Here is a 19,264-nt window from a genome sequence, read left to right on the forward strand (position 1 = left end):
GCATGGCTGTCGCTTGAGAGCATGTAAGAAGTATTTATCATTTAACGTTTTCTTTCTTAGTAGTACTTGCTGTTTGGAAATGTCCTTTACTTTTATCTGTGTTAAGAATTTTTTTAGGGGCTCAAAGAGGAGTACTTATACATCACAAATTGTTTTCTTCTTTTGCGCTCTTTGAGCCAGCTGAGGAATAAATTTAGCCTGCATATTATTGTGTGTATGTGGAAAACTAAACATGTAAGGAATCAACAAATAAGAGTGCATGATACTACATGCTTAAGCTACTGTTTCTCCTTGATGCTGTGATTTCTTATTCTACTCCTCTTTTCGTCTGTAAACGGTGTGCTCATTTTCAGTGCTATTATATTTATTCAGGAATGCTCATACCCTACAGGATGTCTTGCTCGCTATAATTGTTACGCAGAGCTCAACGCTTTTATCTTGCTTTGATCTGGCCTGGATTGGCGGCCTTATTTAGCTGACATGGGCTGTGGACACGTAAGAGACGAGATAGTACGTCTAGAGTGTTGAGAAATGATCCGAGGGAACAAGCGCTATTATTGAGTGACCTTTCAATCTTCTTGTGAATTGTTGGATTTCATATTGCATCCCAGGTCTCTTTAAGCATGTTTTTATATTTATCAAAGATTATCAATTTGCCTAACTTGTTGATTCTCCCTCTTGAATCATGCCTTACTGGCTTACTTATTTTAACGAGTATATTTCTTGTATTAAATTATCTGGTACAGCTCCATATCGCTTATCAGATATCTTCACCTCTTTGTGTTTCTAGGCACGCGCCTTATAGATGAAAAGCGTGGATATCGATCCCTGTAGCATCAATTATATTCTCAGCGAAATAGAGACGAGTACCGAAATAAAAAGAATTATCGCAACTAAGGTGGGACGGCGTGCATCGACAGGTAGCTGCGACTACTACTGCTTATGTTGTATTCAAGCTGACAAGTTCAAGTTCTTCGTTGCGCGCACTTCTCTCTATCTGGGGCGATACTTGGTTCAACCTACTACTCCTCCCTTTTACTCTATCAGAGTATACATTAGAGGATTATAACTCATAAGCTGAGGCAAATAACATCTGAACTATTTCATGAGGACAGGCTTGCACATTCATGGCGATGAGAAACCATCCCAGCTAGGGCAGTGTGATGAATTTGCTCAATATTGTCTGCACTTCACCTTATGGGCAATTCTCACTTATACTAAGCTGGCCCTCAGTGTATAAAGATATTTGCATATGTTGGATGATACGAGTATTTAGCCTAAGGCTTTCCAAGACGGCTATTGCAGATGACTTTACTAATCCCACTCCTTTCTTAATTTGTCTAAATTGTTTTAATCTCCTTTGGCTAATATCTGTAAGTGTTTACGTCGAGAAAGTGGTACTATGAAGGATCGCGATAGAGTACTATGAGCTCGAGAACGCATGGACCAGTCACTCTCGAGAAGTATAAGGTCCCTTGAACCAGACTCATTTGCTAGTAAGCTACTGGCAAAACTGCTATGGGGATTATTCCTTTGCTATTCCGTGTGACATTCGAGGCAAGTTTTGTTCTCCGTGTGGCATCTGGGGCTGACCGGAAATCAATCATTAGCGTTCGATTTGTATTGATGCTTATTGTCAATGCTTTTCCTAATGAGGCATATGAAGATGCCAACTGGGCGTCACTATGGTTTTGTTACTGAACTGGGTGCCATCCTTTTGGCCGTGTGAGCACTCTTCATATAGTACTCGCGCGTGACATACTACACATTTATTTGATCCGAGTATATGTAATAACGTTTTCGGTCAACTTGATACCTTAAAGATGCTTAATTAGATATGAAGTTGCTTGTAACCATTAGGATCGTAGACCCTCTTAAAAGATAGAACTATCATCATCCTTATCAGCGGAACTGTTTGTTGTGAGAGAGACTCCTCTTTAGTATTGTATATGCATATACACAGTACAAATCCACTCACGTGGCGGGCTGGGTTAACTAATCGATTAAATGTGCCTTATCTAGTTATCATTGCTTCCCTCAGTTCCTTTGACAAAGTTAAATTGTATTCGCCTTCACGTGTCCTCTTATGACTCCGCTCCGACTGGTGTGTGTAGACAATGTGGAATGCTGTGTATAGAGTTTACCCATTTAACCTGAAATAATCCGTGCCGTGAGATTCATCCTCAGGATGATCTATCATTCCTTGCTACTTTTTTACTGCGTAAGATCTCGCTACGTCGTGTTGTTTATGGTTGTGATCGTTTGGTTATATTGATGATCCCTCTGACTAGTGGGTGTGGCAGCTCTCATGTCACTCATGGAATTGGGACCTCAGCCCTGCTCTATTAAAAACTGCAACTGTTGGGCATGATTGTGGCAGCATTTACTGTGCTTTTTCTGTGAATTTTCGAGCTAGGTAGATACTATCTCGACTCGGTATTGGGCAAATTAACGGAACGTTTTGTTGGGTGGTATTTGGTGATTGGCAATAAGCACTAAAAGGTATGCCATCATATGCTTCACTTTTCATGTTTTTTTGTGAGTTAATCCATCTGCTGTGTCACAAAGTAGTAGTTCATGTTTGATAGTCTCTCTCCCTGTAAGGGCGTCCGTGCAGTGACATGTTTTCGGGCGCTTTTGTTGGTTGCGCTTTATTGGGAATTGTTTCCCGTGCCTTTGAATTGCTTTATCGCGCAGATCTTTCCATATCTCCGATGTTCACACACGAGGAAGGTCGTCTGGGATACGGTCCTTTGGTCGATGGCAGTTATCATAATTGCACTTTAGGTCAACTAAAGTGATTGGTCGGCGCGCATTGCGTCTTACAACTTTTTTAGAAGATTTTTTTTTTTGGCTCCCCGTCGTTGTCAATTTTCTACCGTGGACCTCAGCTTCTTTTTCACCGCACCGTTCTCCACTCTATATTGACGCTTCATCTTTGAGAACAGTTTCCAAGTTCCTGTGATCTCCAACAAATCGAGGCCTCTCTTTTCGATCTCCCTTCGGCGTAGAAACTTTTCATATATCGTACCTACATCTGTGATGCCACATTGGAGAGAGAACTTTGATGGCTGTCGGACGCATTTTCAGACTATCGACTGTAACAGTTTTCGGCCAGTTGAGATTTACACCTGTGTGATTCTGTTATCTAGTGCTACACTAATTTGCAATGATTATCGATGTGACTGCGAAGGTAAGCCTGGCTTGTGTATTTAGTGTCGACAGGAATCGACCTGGGGACGCCGACATCTGACGATAAGAAAGGCCGACTTTTTACCAACAGGGTGTGATGTGCCTTAGTGGGGAATTCGCAAGATTCCTTGGCCGTTTTCGACGTCCTGCTATATTATTATCGGCTTTTAATGGACCTGCTACGCTTTTACACCAAGGACTCTCACAGAAAGTTCAGTAAGTGTACGAGGGTTGAGGGTTTTATTAACTTTTAAACTCCCTTTTAACAATTTTGGGATGCCATAAGGAGACCCGATTGATTCAAATGCAGTTCAAAATGCTTCGCGAGCGCTATAATGACAATATGATTTCTGACTTTATTTTGAAATAATCCGGAGGCTGAACTACAACGGAATATATTGTTTGCTAACATTAGTTGGGCTTTCCTTCTTTTTCTGTCGCAGGATAAGACCATTGTTCCACTTACTCGATTCTTGTAGTGCAATTATGGGAGGATTTATTTTGGTAGCTTAGCGATTGGTGTACGTACTCCTCTTCTCGCTTAAGCTCTGTATTTAACGGAACACGGTGTGATTATTTTTTGGTCCATTTGCTCTCCATTGAACAAAAAAAAAACTGGGTTCAAGGATCTGTTTTTTGCTTTTAAGCTTAGATAAACGTATACTATCTAGACTATACAGTTTGTCTGCATAGTGGCTGTGACTTTGAAATCTTCCATCAGGGGTATTCGCGCCGCATATGACCATAAAACGGGTTTTCTAGCTTAGAAACTTCAAAGTTGTTATGCCGTATGTCCATTTTCGCTTTGAGTTCACGCTACTTAGAGAGCTATAGCTATTAAGATGAATATGCAACTCAGCGAGTGGGTGGGAGATGCAGCTTAAGTAGGTCCATGCGCAAAACTCAAGTTTGAATGTTTTTATCTGATATTATCATTATAAGTGTAGAGTTGTTATCTTTTGAACGGACTGCCATAGGAGCTCATTCATTAATGTATTGCTGTTTAGCGAATACATTTGTCTCTTTTGCGTACACAAAAAGGTTCAACAGCCAGAGATTTTCATGTATCCCACACATTCTGAGCCTTGCCCCACTGTTGAAGAAGGTGGGAGGCCATCGAGAAGGGTATGATAGACCTTTGGTGATAGGATGGTAGTTGATGTTTAATTATAAAAGCTAAACAATTGAGGGTTAATCTTGAGGAATCTAACTCCCCAGGAGCCAAACTCTTTTGGCGTGCTACTCGATAATTTACATACCTGTTTGATTTATTTTATTGGAATTATCAATAATTTCAGTAGCAGCTTAAAATCAGAATGGAGGCCTGTGAGCAGCGGGTGACTCATTAATTCCATTAGGCCTTTTTATTGTGTGGGAGCAGCATTGCAATAATTGAGCATTTGATTATTCACATGTGCGACATGGCTTTTGTGATGGTAATCGCCCACTCAATTTCTAGTTTTGCACTAGATTTTATATAACCTTCAACAATTGCTATGGAGGGATCCATTTCGCTTTTATGGAGCATTAATTTGCATCTCTTAAGTAGTACAATAACATGTAATGCGCATTCTCTCAGTTCCCTGTATCTTGGGATGTCGACTGGCCTCGGTTCTACAGAAGGGAGACTGGAATGTCTTTATGTGCCTTTCGATTATCTTTTTAAGCATAATTGTCGTTTTTAACCAATCACAGTTTTTGTAGAAATCCTCATTTAAAGAATAGGATCATAACCGCCGTTGAAAATGTATAGGAACAAGTTGTCATACCTGAGTTTGGCAATATCGCCCTCCATTATCCCCGATTTAATATGTATTTGCCCAGGACGACCTTGGGTTGGAACTCCAATCCAATATGAATTTCTTTGATTTAGATCTCTCTTTTTTTTATACATATTGGAGCAGTTCTATAGTATTTGAAATAAGTTCATTGAAATTCTTAGATTCCTACCTACAGGATTTACCAGCCGCAAAGAAAGAGATTTGGGGCTAGTAAGAGTTTGGTTCTTTTTTCCTCCGTGTGAAGCTATCTTAAAAATGATGGTCATGTATACATAAAACTTATTTTTTTATTTTCAATATATATAAATCATTTTTATTTAAAGCGCAGTTTTTATTCCATGTAATCTATGCCTTCTCTCAGGAGAGAGGGGGGTTAGTCATTTAGAAAACTTAAAATGTGGAACTGGAGATGAGGCTTCTCTGGATCCATCCCGCGCAGATACAAATTTTTAAGAGGTGTTAGTCACATCTAGAACTAAAACTATTAGCAACAAAAATTTGATGACAGTAGTTGTGATAGATAGACTGGCTCTAACAAAAGTTAGAATATGTAGGCTGGATAGTACTAGTTGCGGATAGTCACTCTTATAAAAATATTAGTGTATTGTAATATTACATGAATACACAACAGGTAAGGACATCATAAACTATAATATAACATGATCTAAATATTTTTGCAATGAGCACATCAACAAGTATGAGTATGTAGTTTGCTAATGGGATAGAATTAAAGACATGAGCCAGAGGACACTACCTTGCTGATCTAGAATTCTGGAGCTAAGGAATCTATCAGGTGAAAGTTAGAGGTGAAAGACATGAGCCAGACTAACAATTCTGGAGCTAAGGAATCTATCAGGTGAAAGTTACAGGTGAAAGACATGAGCCAGACTAACAATTTCATGTTACAAGTGAAAGTTGCATATACTGTAAAAATCAAAAGAACCCTAAAGTCTTCAATTCGTAACACCTTACCTTGTCATTAACATCGCAAAACTTCAACCTTTCAGTGAAAATCGAATCCTCATTACTAACTTTAAACTGGTGCGAACCAATCTACAATAAACACAAACAATACAGTCCTAAAGACACAACCTTGTAAAGTTTTAAAACCAAAAAAAAGTCAAAAAATCACAGACCTAGACAACAGCAAAAACAGGCTCCCAAGGTTTAAACGGCCACTCTGAAGGATCAAGCGGCCCAATCACTTTGTACCCGATATCAGCGGCCTCGTTCACTTTCTCCTCCTCAGATTTCCCACTCGCTCGAAATGTCTTCACCGATCCATTGCAGCTCTCATCGCCTTCATTATCATCATCTTCTTCTTCGTATTCTCCTTCTTCTTCCTCTTCGTCGTCGTCATCATCGTCTCCCGATGGATCCGAAGGTCAAGAAGAGAAATGGTGACTTCGAGGAGGATCGATGGATTGATGTTTATAAAGTGGGAGGATGGAGTTGGAGTGAGGGTTTTTGAGGGTTGAGAGGTGAAGAGATCGAAGAGTTAGGGTTTGAGATTTGATGAGAGAAGGAGGAGGAGATGAGGAGAGGAGAGATCGGAAATGGCGGGTTAGGGTTAGGGTGAGGCGTCGCTGCGACGCCATTAGGGGCGGCGATCTAAGGGCGGCGATCAGAAGCGAGGGTTTTGGTTTTGGACTGAGGTGGGTCGGCCTGGCTGGGTTCGAGGAGGAGATGGGCGGCTCGAGAGGGGCTGGCGGGGTGGAGGAGACCTAGCTGGGCAAGGAGGGTAGTGGAGGGAAGTTGGTGGCGAGGGCGGTAGCGTCAGGGAAGAGGCCGGCTAGGCGCGGGATCTCGAGGGCTGGCTGGGCGGCAGGTCAGGCGCAGCCTGAGGTTAGTGGCGGCTCTGGACAGGGGGGGTCGAAGAGGAGAGCTGGGGTCGGGAGAGGAGGATGGGGCTGCGGCCTGGGGGTTTGGCGGGCTGGCGCCTGGGAGGCGGTGACTGGGAGCGGCGGAGTAGATGAGGCGGCGGAGATTGATGAGGAGTTGTGGCGGAGATTATGGGGAAGAGTTGCGGTTTCTGTACAAGATACTAGGGTTATGAAGACTATGGCATTGTCTAAGCCTATTTATATAGTGCAAGTGTAAACCTCTACGGCTATTCATTCAGTGATCCAAAAGGCACTGGTGAGAATCTGGTCCTTAACCCTGTTGTCTTTCACCTCATATCGGCGTAGCACGAGTTGTAATAAAAATTTGACTGGTTAATACTTACAACAAGTTTACACCTTCAATAAGTTTAACATATAAAAGTTATCGAAGTAGTTAATATTCAGTCGAATGAAAATATACCTTAGATTAAATTCTATTCGTTATATAGCCGAATACTGAAAAATATTTATTAGCTGTTAATGAACTGTCGATCGAATATGACCGAGTATACTGCAACGAATATACCGAATGTTTATTAAATATTTGGCTTCACCTTCGCCCTACTGTAACTCTTAGTCTGGAGTTCAAATTCCCCTTAGCCGCAAAAATTGTTTTATTTTGTTGTGGTCTGAGTTCTTTTGTGGGCCTTGATTTTTTTTTTAGAGTTTTAAAGAATTGTGAGGTTGCCACGAAGAAGGATATGCCGTTTTGGGTGCACGTTAGGAATTAGTAGTTTTAGTTAGGGTTATGTGATTATCTCTCTCAATATATATATATATATATGTATATATATATATATGTATATATATATATATATGTATATATATATATATGTGTGTGTGTGTGTGTGTGTGTGTGTGTGTATATGTATATATATATAAAACTGCAGAAGCACTGCCCAGCGCACGCTGCGTGCGCTGCTTGGGTTTTTTTGTAAAGTTCCAGTTCCAGCGCGCGACTCTCGATAAAAGAGCTGCCATCTTTCTCCCTAAAAAACCAGATCCCCAATTTAGCTCGTTCCCTCTTCCTCCCCCTCTCGATCCTCTCTCTCCACAAAAACTCAGATCCCCAATTTAGCTCTCTCCCTCTTCCTCCCCCTCTCGATCTCTCTACGACGAGCTCCGTAGCCCCCAATCTGTTAGGTCTCATGTTATGAGCCTACATCTTCTAATCTTATTTTGATGATTACAAACAATTCTTAATATTGTTTTTCTAGTGTTTATGTTTCTTATTAGGTATTCTAGACAAACAATGAGTTAGAGGATGGATGGAATAGAGCTTCAACGATGATATCAAATGGAGGTTGGCGGAATGTCGGTGAAGCTTATGCAATTCAAAGTTAAAGATCAAGTTCAAAGCTTAATCCGCATGTGTACCAAGTTGAGCATATTGAAGATCTCATAGCTTGGGTAAATTAGTTTAGGGTTTATATAATGTGTGTTAATTCTATAAAGCTCAAATATACACACACATATATATTTGTGTTTTCGTAACTATAAGTGTTTTTATGCAAAATAAGTTTTGGACTATATTTACATCATAAACAACTTTTATTATGTCCATATAAATATTCCATAAGTTTTTTAAAACTTGTTTTGAGTCAAAAATAAAAAACACATGTTTTTCATATATACGTCTTTTAGTGCTTTTGCAGAATACAGTGTTTTTCACAAAGACCGGAGAAACCTGCACAAGGCAGGGTTTGCAGAAGCGCTCTGGCCGGTCGACCGGACCAGGATTGGCGGTCGACCGGATCGCGATATTTGGCTTTTCCTGGTTCGTTTTGGATTCTGTTTTGACGGGGATTCCTGATCCTTTTTGGACTTGGTTATTTACAAGATTACCATCATGTTGTAAACCCTATAAGTAGGGATTGTTTAGGGTTCTAAACAAGGAGGTTAGAGGCCAAGATGTAGTCCTAAAGAGTTTTAGGTCTAAGTGAAATCCTGATCAAAAGGATTAGGGTTTAGATTGTAATCAGATCTCAAGAGAGAAGTGATCAAGAGAAATTCTCGTTTAAGAGCTGTTTAAGAAGTGTTTCGTTAATCTTTTTTCAAGAGAAAGTTTTCTACAACAAGAAGAGGCTCTCATATTCCATTGGGATCATATTCTTCAGCTCCTCTTGTTCATTGAGAAGTTTTTCTAAACTCTTTCCATATAGCTTACTATTTCACTTTCATTTGATTAGCTATATTCATTGAGTTATTTATTGAGTTTCATTTACTATTATCACACACACTTATTGAGCTTTATATTCTCATATTATATTGTGGGTTGTGGTGTGGGATTTAGTGAGTGTGAGCTTCATTGTGTTCTCACTTGTTATTTGAGAACAAATCATTGTATTTAACTTTTATTTGTGAGAATCACTTGTAATACACTTGTACACCGAGAGAAGTGTGAGGCGAGAGACGGGGTCAAATCCAATAGGAGTGGCGTCGATTGACGAACCTAGGGAGAGGTTGTAATCGAGCACTTGAGGAGGAGGACACGGGCTAGGTTCCTACACTTAGTGTGTAAAGTGTGATTGCATAGTGTTTGTGTAGTGTGAGAGTTTTCGGTGATCTTGTAAACCGAGTGTGTAGAAGTTCCGGCTTCCAAACCGGATTGTGATAGTGGATATCTCCTCGAGGTGAGGAGCGGGGACGTAGGTCGTGGTGACCGAACCTCGTAAACATATCGTGTGTTTGTGTTTTGCTTAGCGTATATTTTATTCATCTTTATTGTTCATATCCATATCATATTTCTTCTTGCAAGATCAAATTGATCAACATAATTTTAATTAACTTTTAATTGGGATTAGATTCGCATAAGACCCTAATCACCCCCCCTCTAGGGTCTAACAATTGGTATCAGAGCTTGGTGCTCTTTGATTTAAGGACTAACCGCCTTGAGTTAAAGATCCAAGTTATTGTATTTGTGCTAATCTAATTTTGATTACATTGTGCTTCTTGCATTTCATCTCTATGGATATGAATGATTCATCTTGCTTAGGATATGCTATTAATATTGCTCCTCGTTTGGATATTTTTCCCTATGCTCAATGGTGTATTAGATTCAAACTTTTCGTTCAATTTAATCAATTTGATTTATGTGAAATTATTGAGGATGCCTATGTTGTTCCCATTTTGGAAAAATAAAAATGGTGTGAAAATGACAAAAGATTGTTTAACATGAATAAGCTTTTGTTAGAATATTTGATCAGCGCTTTTCACTCATCGTTTTCTAACAAATTTGCTAATTTTGATAGTGCTTACGCTTTATGGAAATTTATTGAAGCACATGAAGGGAAATTGGAGGCTATGCAACAAGCGTTGGAAATCCCGCTTTGAGTTCTAAGGAAGCCTCATCCCCATATACAATACCACTAGGTGATAACCCTAGTGAGGTATGCGATAACGATGATATTATTACTTTTGATGAACTTGCTCTTGAGTTTGAAAAATTACACAATTGCTATATTGATGTAAAGAGTAAGTATGTTAATATGAAATCCATGCATGAAACACTAGCTACTAAGTTTAATTTTATTGCAAATGAAAATATAATTCTTAAAGAATGCAATAAAAATTTGAAAATTGAAAATGCTAGTTTGCTTCATGAAAAACGTGATGCTATGTTAGAAGTAGATAAGTTGAAATCTATGATGAGTAATCTTGTTTATCCTACTTCTAGTAGCAATGCTTGTATGCACAATGATGAGTTGAATCAAATGAGAAAAAGAATATCTACCTTAGATTCAACACTAAATACTTGTATTGCTAATAATAAAAAGCTTATGGACTTATGTGCAAAGTTCAATGTTAATTCTTCTAAGAAACCTATTCACTATGCACATATGTATGACAAAATTCACAAATGTTCTATTTGCGGTCTTAAAGGCCATTTAGCTCAATTTTGTCATAATGCACCAAAAATTGATAAGCCTATACATGATTGTGCATCCCATCAAGCTTCATCATCACATACTCATGTACAAAAGAAAAATCTATTTTTGCAAATGAACCACGTGCATTCCATTTCGGTCAACATAAACCATTCAAACCTCTACATTACACAAATTGCAATCGTATGGGTCACGTTTACAATTTTTGCTTTGATCGTATCGGTGCACAAAATACGCCCAAACGGGTTCATAACCCTAGGGCCTTGGATTTAAATGCTAGGGGTCATGTCCCAAGTTCTAGTGATACCAAAATGATTTGGGTACCAAAAAGACTTGTATAGTATTTCTTTTGTTTTTGATGGTTTGTTTTGTTTTTGTTCTTATTTTGAATAAATTTTCTTTTTGAGCTTTGTATGACAAATTATACTCTTTATGTTAAAAATAAACTATTTGTATGTTTTTATAATTAAAAACACTTATATATATCTTATAAAACTTCTAGTATTTTATAAAAAAAATTCCAAAAGGTCTAATTTATAAAAACTCTCAAAACAAATTTCCAAAATCACCTGTGTTTTGCAGTTTCTCGCGGTCGACCGACCCGGTCGATCGACGGTCTTTCTGTAATCGTTCCGGTCGACTGTGTCGGTCGACCGAAATTAAATTTCTGCAGCAGCTTCGGTTTTCTTATCGGGTTTTGGGTTTTAAGATGATAACTGTTTCAAACCCGAACTGCTCATCACCATTAATCTTTCTCCTGGATCAATCCCAGCCGTTCCCTCATCATCTCCTTGGCCCGACTCTTCTCTTTCCCCTCATTTCGAAATTTTTTCTTAATCTGTCAAATTTCTTCACGGTCGCCTGCATCCATCGACCGAAATCTGATTTCTCCGTCGATTTCTGCCAGTTTTTGCTAGGTAATGATCTCTTTCTTATCTATTTGATCCTATTTCATTGCTCTAGTGTTTACTCTTCTTTTCTAGGGTTTTTGTCTTAGGGAAGTTTGTTAATTTGCTCTAAATTCGTTTTTGTTTACAGGAATTTTTCATATAATATCTCATATCCTATCATATTCCTAATCATACCTCCCAAGCCCTCCAAAAAGAGATCTAAACCCGAAACTAGTTCCTCCTCTACAAAAGCTTCACATTATGAGGATTATCTGCTTTTTAAATCTCTTGTTAGGAAATATAGGGAACTGTGTAAATTGAAAATTCTCCCAACTCGGTATATCAAATATCCTGAGCTATTCATGTATGACACTCAGTCTATCCTTCATAATGTTGGGTTAGATAGATTGCTAGATGAGGTATATAAAGTTCCATTCTATCCTTTTTTTAGTTTATCTATTTTATGCCAATCTGTCCACATCATCCTCTGCTGATGGTAGCTTGACCATTACCTCATCTGTGAAAAATATTGCAATAACCTTTTCTGCCAACGAACTTGCGGGGATTCTTGAAATCCCAACAGGTGACGTTGATCTCATGTCCATTGAGCTTAGTTTTTTTTTTGCTGTCAACTAACTAATGTTTAAACCCGGATTCTCTTATCCTATGAACAACAATTCACTTAATCCAATTGCCAAACTCATTGCTAGAATTGTTGCTCAAAACTTGATTCCTAAGACTGGTAGCTTTGATCACTTTGCTTCTGATAAGATTAATGTTGTTTATGCCATTTTTGCCAAAATCAAAGTAGATTGGGCAACTGTCTTTGTCAATAACATGGCATCAAATCATACCAAGTTTCTACCTTTTGGCTCCTTTCTCACCCTCATCTTTCAACACTTCAATGTTGACCTCACTAATGAAACCAAGATTGAATCTAAGAGAGAATTCTTTAATAAGGTTTCTCTTTCTAGAATGCAGATGTCCATTGATTCCACTCCTTCATCATCCTCTCGCTCTCGTTCTAGAGCCTCTACCTCATCCTCTTCTGATATTTGTGACCGTCTGGATCGCCTTGAGACTCAGTACTCAAGTGTTCAGAAGCAAGTCTCATCTATTCAGAGGGATGTTAGGACCATTCTTTCCTTTCAGCGTCAGTCTCTTGGAATTCTGGATCCCTCTTCTAGCTCTGAGTGTTACTCTGAGGAGGGCTCTGCTGAAGGATCAGGATCTTCTGATGGCAATGGTGATGGTGGTGATGATGACGGTGATGATGATGAGTGATCTTCCTGTTTATTAGAGTTTGTTTTTTGTGATCTCTATGTTGATGGTGTTGTTTCTTTTTTAGTTAGAAAACTTGACATTTATGTTTTCTTGTTTGAGTGTAATAACTCTATATCAGTATGGTTTTATGTGACTTTTCATGTATGATTTGCTATCTTGTGGACGAATCTATGTTTATGCAAAACTATGTTGTTTCTAATGTTTATGTGATGTTTTGTGACTTATTGTATTTAGTTTATTTCTTCTATGAATTAATGCATGGTTGAAACAACATTCATGTCTTGGTGTGTGCAAAATAAGTTGCTTATCATGAGTTCTTTGCACTGTTTATGATTGTCTAGTTTGCTTAGCTCCTTTACATACTCTTTAGTGTCATTTATTCTATTTGACAGGGGGAGCTTTTGGCATATATTACTTTATTTTTATATCTCTGTGCTCATAAGCAGGGGGAGCATTGCTCCTATTTTTCATTTTTTTCCTTTTTGATGTTGTCAAAGGGGGAGAAAAATCCACATATAGCTCATATACTTATTCCATATATAGTTTATGGAATCATTCATGAATGGTTTATCTATGTTTGGCTTATATGTGGGTTATCAGTTTATGTTTCATATAAAATTGTTTGCCATCATCAAAAAGGGGGAGATTGTTGACCCTATAGTTTTGATGATGATTTAGCAAATAATTTATTACTAATAAGTTTTCTAGTGTTTTGTGTTTATGTTCTCTTTTCAGGTATTTCAACACACGTCAATCAAGTGTTAAATATTCAAGTTTATTTGCATGGATTTACCTAGGTATATGTTTGGTTTACTTACATATATTGTATGATTATATCTAAGCTCAATATATATACACTTAACACGATTTTTGACGTTTTCTATCATATAGATGATTTTTTATTAAACGTTATTAAAATATCTTTATCTCATGTTTACAGCTCTTTCGTACTTCATTATATATATATAATACATGTACAATATATGTATGAATATTTACAAGTCCTATATCAACTTTCACTTTCATAAAAAATACAGGTTTTCTAAGCATTTTTCAAAAGCAGGTAGTTTTCACAAACGATAATTGTTTTTCCAAAAATTCCTTTTCAAACATGTTTATTTCATCATTTAGAAACTTTCCCCAAAGTTTCACTATTTTTGGATGTAATTTGATATTTTTAACGAATTTTCAAAACTGCCCGAAACCTGTCAGTATTGCCTATATCAGTTTTCGGTCGACCGGCCCGGTCGACCGACAGTGGTTTTCTGAGCTCATGCTCGCGGTCGACCGCACCGGTCGACCGAGAGAATTTTCGGTCGACCGAAAATTCCGTCGGTCGACCGACAGTGGTTCTTTTTCAAAGCCTTTTTTCCAAAGAGCTTTCCGGTCGACCGGACCGGTCGAACGACGAGTTGTCAGATGTGTATAACGGCTAGTTTTTCAAATGGGTTTTTTGGTCTTTTTGCCTACTTTTAGCTGTTGTATTGGGGTGCTATATATACCCCATTGCTTCTCTTCCTCTAGAGAACTAAGAAATCCAAGTTTGTTGTTTAACAAGATATTAATCGTGTTTAAGAGCTGTTTAAGAGCTGTTTCATTAATCAGTTTTTAAGAGAAGTTTTTCTACAACAAGAAGAGGCTTTCAAATTCTATTGAGATCATCATTTCTTCAGCTCCTCTTGTTCATTGAGAAGTTTTCTAAACTCTTTCCTATATAGCTTGTTATTTCACTTTCATTTGATTAGCTATATTTATTGAGTTATAGTTATTGAGTTTCATTCACTATTGTCACACACACTTATTGAGCTTAATATTGTCATATTATATATCGTGGGTTGTGGGGTGTGATTTAGTGAGTGTGATCTTCATTGTGTTCTCACTTGTTAATTGAGAACAAATCATTGTATTTAACTTTTATTTGTGAGAATCATTTGTAATACACTTGTACACCGAGAGAAGTGTGAGGAGAGAGAGACGGGGTCAAATCCAATAGGAGTGACGTCGATTGACGAACCTAGGGAGAGGTTGTAATCGAGCATTTGAGGAGGAGGACACGGGGTAGGTTCCTACACTTAGTGTGTAAAGTGTGATTGTTGAGTGATTGTGTAGTGTGAGAGTTTTCGGTGAACTTGTAAACCGAGTGTGTAGAAGTTCCGGCTTCCAAACCGGATAGTGATAGTGGATATCTCCTCGAGGTGAGGAGCGGGGATGTAGGTCGTGGGGACCAAACCTCGTGAACATATCGTGTGTTTGTGTTTTGCTTGTCTCATATTTTATTTGGGCATATTCTTATTAGTCTTATTGTTCTTATTGTTCATATCCATCTCTTGCAAGAACATATTGATCTATATGAGAGACGGGGTCAAATCCAATAGGAGTGACGTCGATTGACGAACCTAGGGAGAGGTTGTAATCGAGCATTTGAGGAGGAGGACACGGGCTAGGTTCCTACACTTAGTGTGTAAAGTGTGATTGTTGAGTGATTGTGTTGTGTGAGAGTTTTCGGTGAACTTGTAAACCGAGTGTGTAGAAGTTCCGGCTTCCAAACCGGATAGTGATAATGGATATCTCCTCGAGGTGAGGAGCGGGGACGTAGGTCGTAGGGACCGAACCTCGTGAACATATCGTGTGTTTGTGTTTTGCTTGTCTCATATTTTATTTGTGCATATTCTTATTAGTCTTATTGTTCTTATTGTTCATATCCATCTCTTGCAAGAACATATTGATCTATATAATTTTAATTAGCATTTTAATTGGGATTAGATTAGTATAAGACCCTAATCACCCCCCTCTAGGGTCTAACACTTTATATTTCTTCAGTTTTTACTTGTTCAATTTTGTATAAGGGCATGTTGATCCGTATTTTATGTCTTGGATGATATTCATTTATGATATGTATTATTTTATTCTATGTTGTTCATTATATTCTCGCTATTGTGATCGGAGACCTGTGACTTTGCTTTACATTGCTTGACGCTTAGCATATTAGATTGAGTAGATGGTCTAGTACATTTCTCCTCGGTCTAATACATCACGGGCTTGTTCACGTTCCGATTCCCAGGTATTTTGGGAAGCAGGGCGTGACATTGATATTTCAAGCTAATGATTTATGTAGTCCATTTGATAACTACGAAGACAATGTCACCCTTATTGTTGCTTTTTGTGTTTGTCACCATGTAAAGAAGGGATTCATCCGTTATTTTAAACAAGAGTAGTTGAAAATCAAAAAGGATTTATTAAGAAGAATTAAGTGGTCGGGTAGTAGTTGGTGTAAGCAAATGGGGAGGAGATGGTTTTACTGTAGGAGGGGGAATAGATTATGTAATAATTTGGAGGGAAATAGGGTTTTTTCCTCCAAAACCCCATTCTAATCACCAATTGTACAGCAACAGTACTATTCCCGGATTTTCGTCTTGATAGGGTGACGATCTATATGAGGGCATTTTGGGAAGAGCATGTTAGTTTAAAACATCGTTTCACGTTGGGGGTGTTTTGGGGAATAGAGGAAAATCGTGAGAGTTTTTGGACCTGTAGGCTATAAAAGTTGCCTTAACCACAGATGGGCCTGAATTCCACCTACATGCTTGACTCGCCTGCACGAGTCAAGTCCACTCAAGAGTTGAGTTCGCCAGCACGAAAGAAGCTCGCCCGCGTGCTTGACTCGCCAGCACGAGTCAAGGCCACGCGATCGTTGAGCTCGCCTGCACGTCCAGGCAATCCGCTAAGCGATCAGAAACTCGCTTGCATACTTGATTCGCCTGCACGAGTCAAGTCTACTCAAGAGTTAAGCCCGTCTGCATGGCCAGGCGATCAACAAACTCGCCCAAACTCGCTAGAGTACCCGGCGGCTACACTGTCATGTACAGGGAGTGGCATTCCTATTTCCCACGACGTGAGCGAGGGGTATAGTACTCCACTCCCATCAAGTAATTGCCCGCATCACTCAGCGGTGGTGTTCACCTACACGCTTGATCCGCTTGCACGAGTCAAGTCGGCTCAAGCACTGAGCTTGCCTGTATGTCCAGACAATTAGCCTAGCGAACTCGCCAAAGTACCTGGCAGCTGCACCATCGCGTACAGGGATGAGCCTTCCCATTTCCTGCGATGTGAGGGGAGGAGTACAGTGCTCTGAGCCCCTCAAGCGGCCGCTCATAGTACAAGTGAGAGGCATGACATCTCTCAACAGGACATGGTCACATCTCATGATTCAAGGGAGTAACCATGTCGCCTCTCCCCTATTTAAGAGCCTCTCCTGGCTACGGGAAAGAGGTCGTAGTTAATTGATTAATTCAGTCAGTTAGCTGGTCCAACGACTCTCAACTCTCAAGCGAGTCGACAACCTGCTCTTTGCATTGCTCTTGCACTGTAGCATCTTCTTCTAGCCCTCGACCTCGAGCACTATCAAACTCGGAAACTCGAACTCGATCAACACGAACTTCTACTGTGTACTAAAGCTCGCCTGCAACTTCGATTGGATCGTCCAAGGGAAGCAAACTCGGTACGAGAATCGAGGGAGACGTCCTATGGCTACCAAAGACCCCACATTAAATATTTTTTGCTTAATCATTGTTTGTACCTTTATCACTGTGTCTTGAATCGTTTACTCATCGAATTTCAAGTATTACTGCAAACTATGATATAGTTTTTTTTCAATTTAAAGTATGTGAAAATTTTTCCTACAAGTTTGAAAATTTTGTGATATTTTCACTAATAAGACTAGTTTATAGTATTTTTTTATTTTAATTCTTGATAACTTTATGAAATTTACACTAACAACTAACATACCATTTTGATATATATTTTCCTACAAAATATCTATTTTATAACTACATATCTCTTTGTAAGAAACATTAAACCAATTCATATAAAAACCATGTTTTATTTTTAATTTATACATAAACCACATTAAAGTTGGTTTTGTTATAATTAACCACCTCTCAAACAAAGCTTTTACTAAAAATTCAAAATTAGTCTTAAAAAACTCACATTCATTTCACATGATTCTTTTTTTAGTATTTAGTTCTCGTTAGTGCACTATTTTCGGGTAAGAATGACCAATTCACTCTTATCCTCAGTTATAACCACTTTACCACGTTCTAGGATAACATTAGATCAGTTAGAACAAATTCAGGCGGTTATCAGTCGAAAACGGCTCAAAACAGCGCTTTTAGGCCTACGGACACTCGCAGTGTCTCGGCCATGGCTGAGACACTTAGGGTGCCTTGGCCGAGACACTCGCAGTGTCTCCGCCAAGGCCTGGGCATCGTTCAGGAGTGTCCCGCTCAGAATCATTGTATCTTTGTCGTCTAAACTCAGAATTACGCGATTCAAAGTGCGTAGGAAAGCTGACAAAAGAGATATACAAGTTCCTATGGTTGAATCATACATGGAGTGGACAAGACACGAGGGGCACTTCGTCTTTTGTAAGCGAAGCGTAACTCCCGATCAGTTCGTATCTTTGTTATTCTGTAGTTCCGTTACTTCATATGGTTCGTCGACTCACTTCATGCGCTTGTCAACGTCAAATAAGCTTCTGTGACTCGGATAGTGATGTTCATCGTCTTCTCTCTGTCTCGAACCGCGTGCGAGAATCCGTGGGTAATTTTTTACGCTTATTAATACCTCCTCCAAAGTATTTCAGTCTCGTTTCTTTTATAGAAGAGCCTGAAATACTTTGGATGTAATCGGTCCAACCTTCAGTCGGTGTAAAAGGACCTGTAGTTGGCTTCGATTCTTAACTTCTTTGATCTTTGGTATATTCAATATTTTGACGAATAGCTGAAATTCCTCCGGCCTGCGTTTATCGTCTGGCCGTTGTTAAACTTATGAGTTGGTTTTAGCTCGTGTCGTTGGGTTAACTTTGAACTGACTATCTTCATCGGAAATTTTTATCTGAACTTTGGAGTTGATCGGAGGTCATGCGTTGATCGTTATTGCCATGCGTTGACCGGCGTTGACCTTAGAGTTTTGCATCGACCGGCGTTAACTTTCATCGCAACACGTTGACCGTTATTGACTTAGGGCTACGTGTTGACCTTAAGGTTTCGCATCGACCGACATTGACTTTCATCGTAACATGTTGATTGGCATTGACCTAGGGCTACGCATTGACCTTAGGGTTTCACATCGACCGGCATTGACTTAGGGCTACGCGAACGGCCAATAACGGGCGAAAATAGGTGAAAATCAGCATAAACGACACCTAGAGGTTTGCCTTGGACCTGGGACACTGGGAATGTCTCGGCCTTGGCTGAGACACTATGGGTGTCTCGGTCAAGGGTGGGGGATATTTTTGTCCATTGTGCAGGGGGGGAAGAGGGTTTTGGCCTAGGGTACTCCTATTGTCT

This window comes from Asparagus officinalis, chromosome 2 (genome assembly GCF_001876935.1).
Source record: "Asparagus officinalis chromosome 2, Aspof.V1, whole genome shotgun sequence".
NCBI classification, from domain to species: Eukaryota; Viridiplantae; Streptophyta; class Magnoliopsida; order Asparagales; family Asparagaceae; genus Asparagus; species Asparagus officinalis.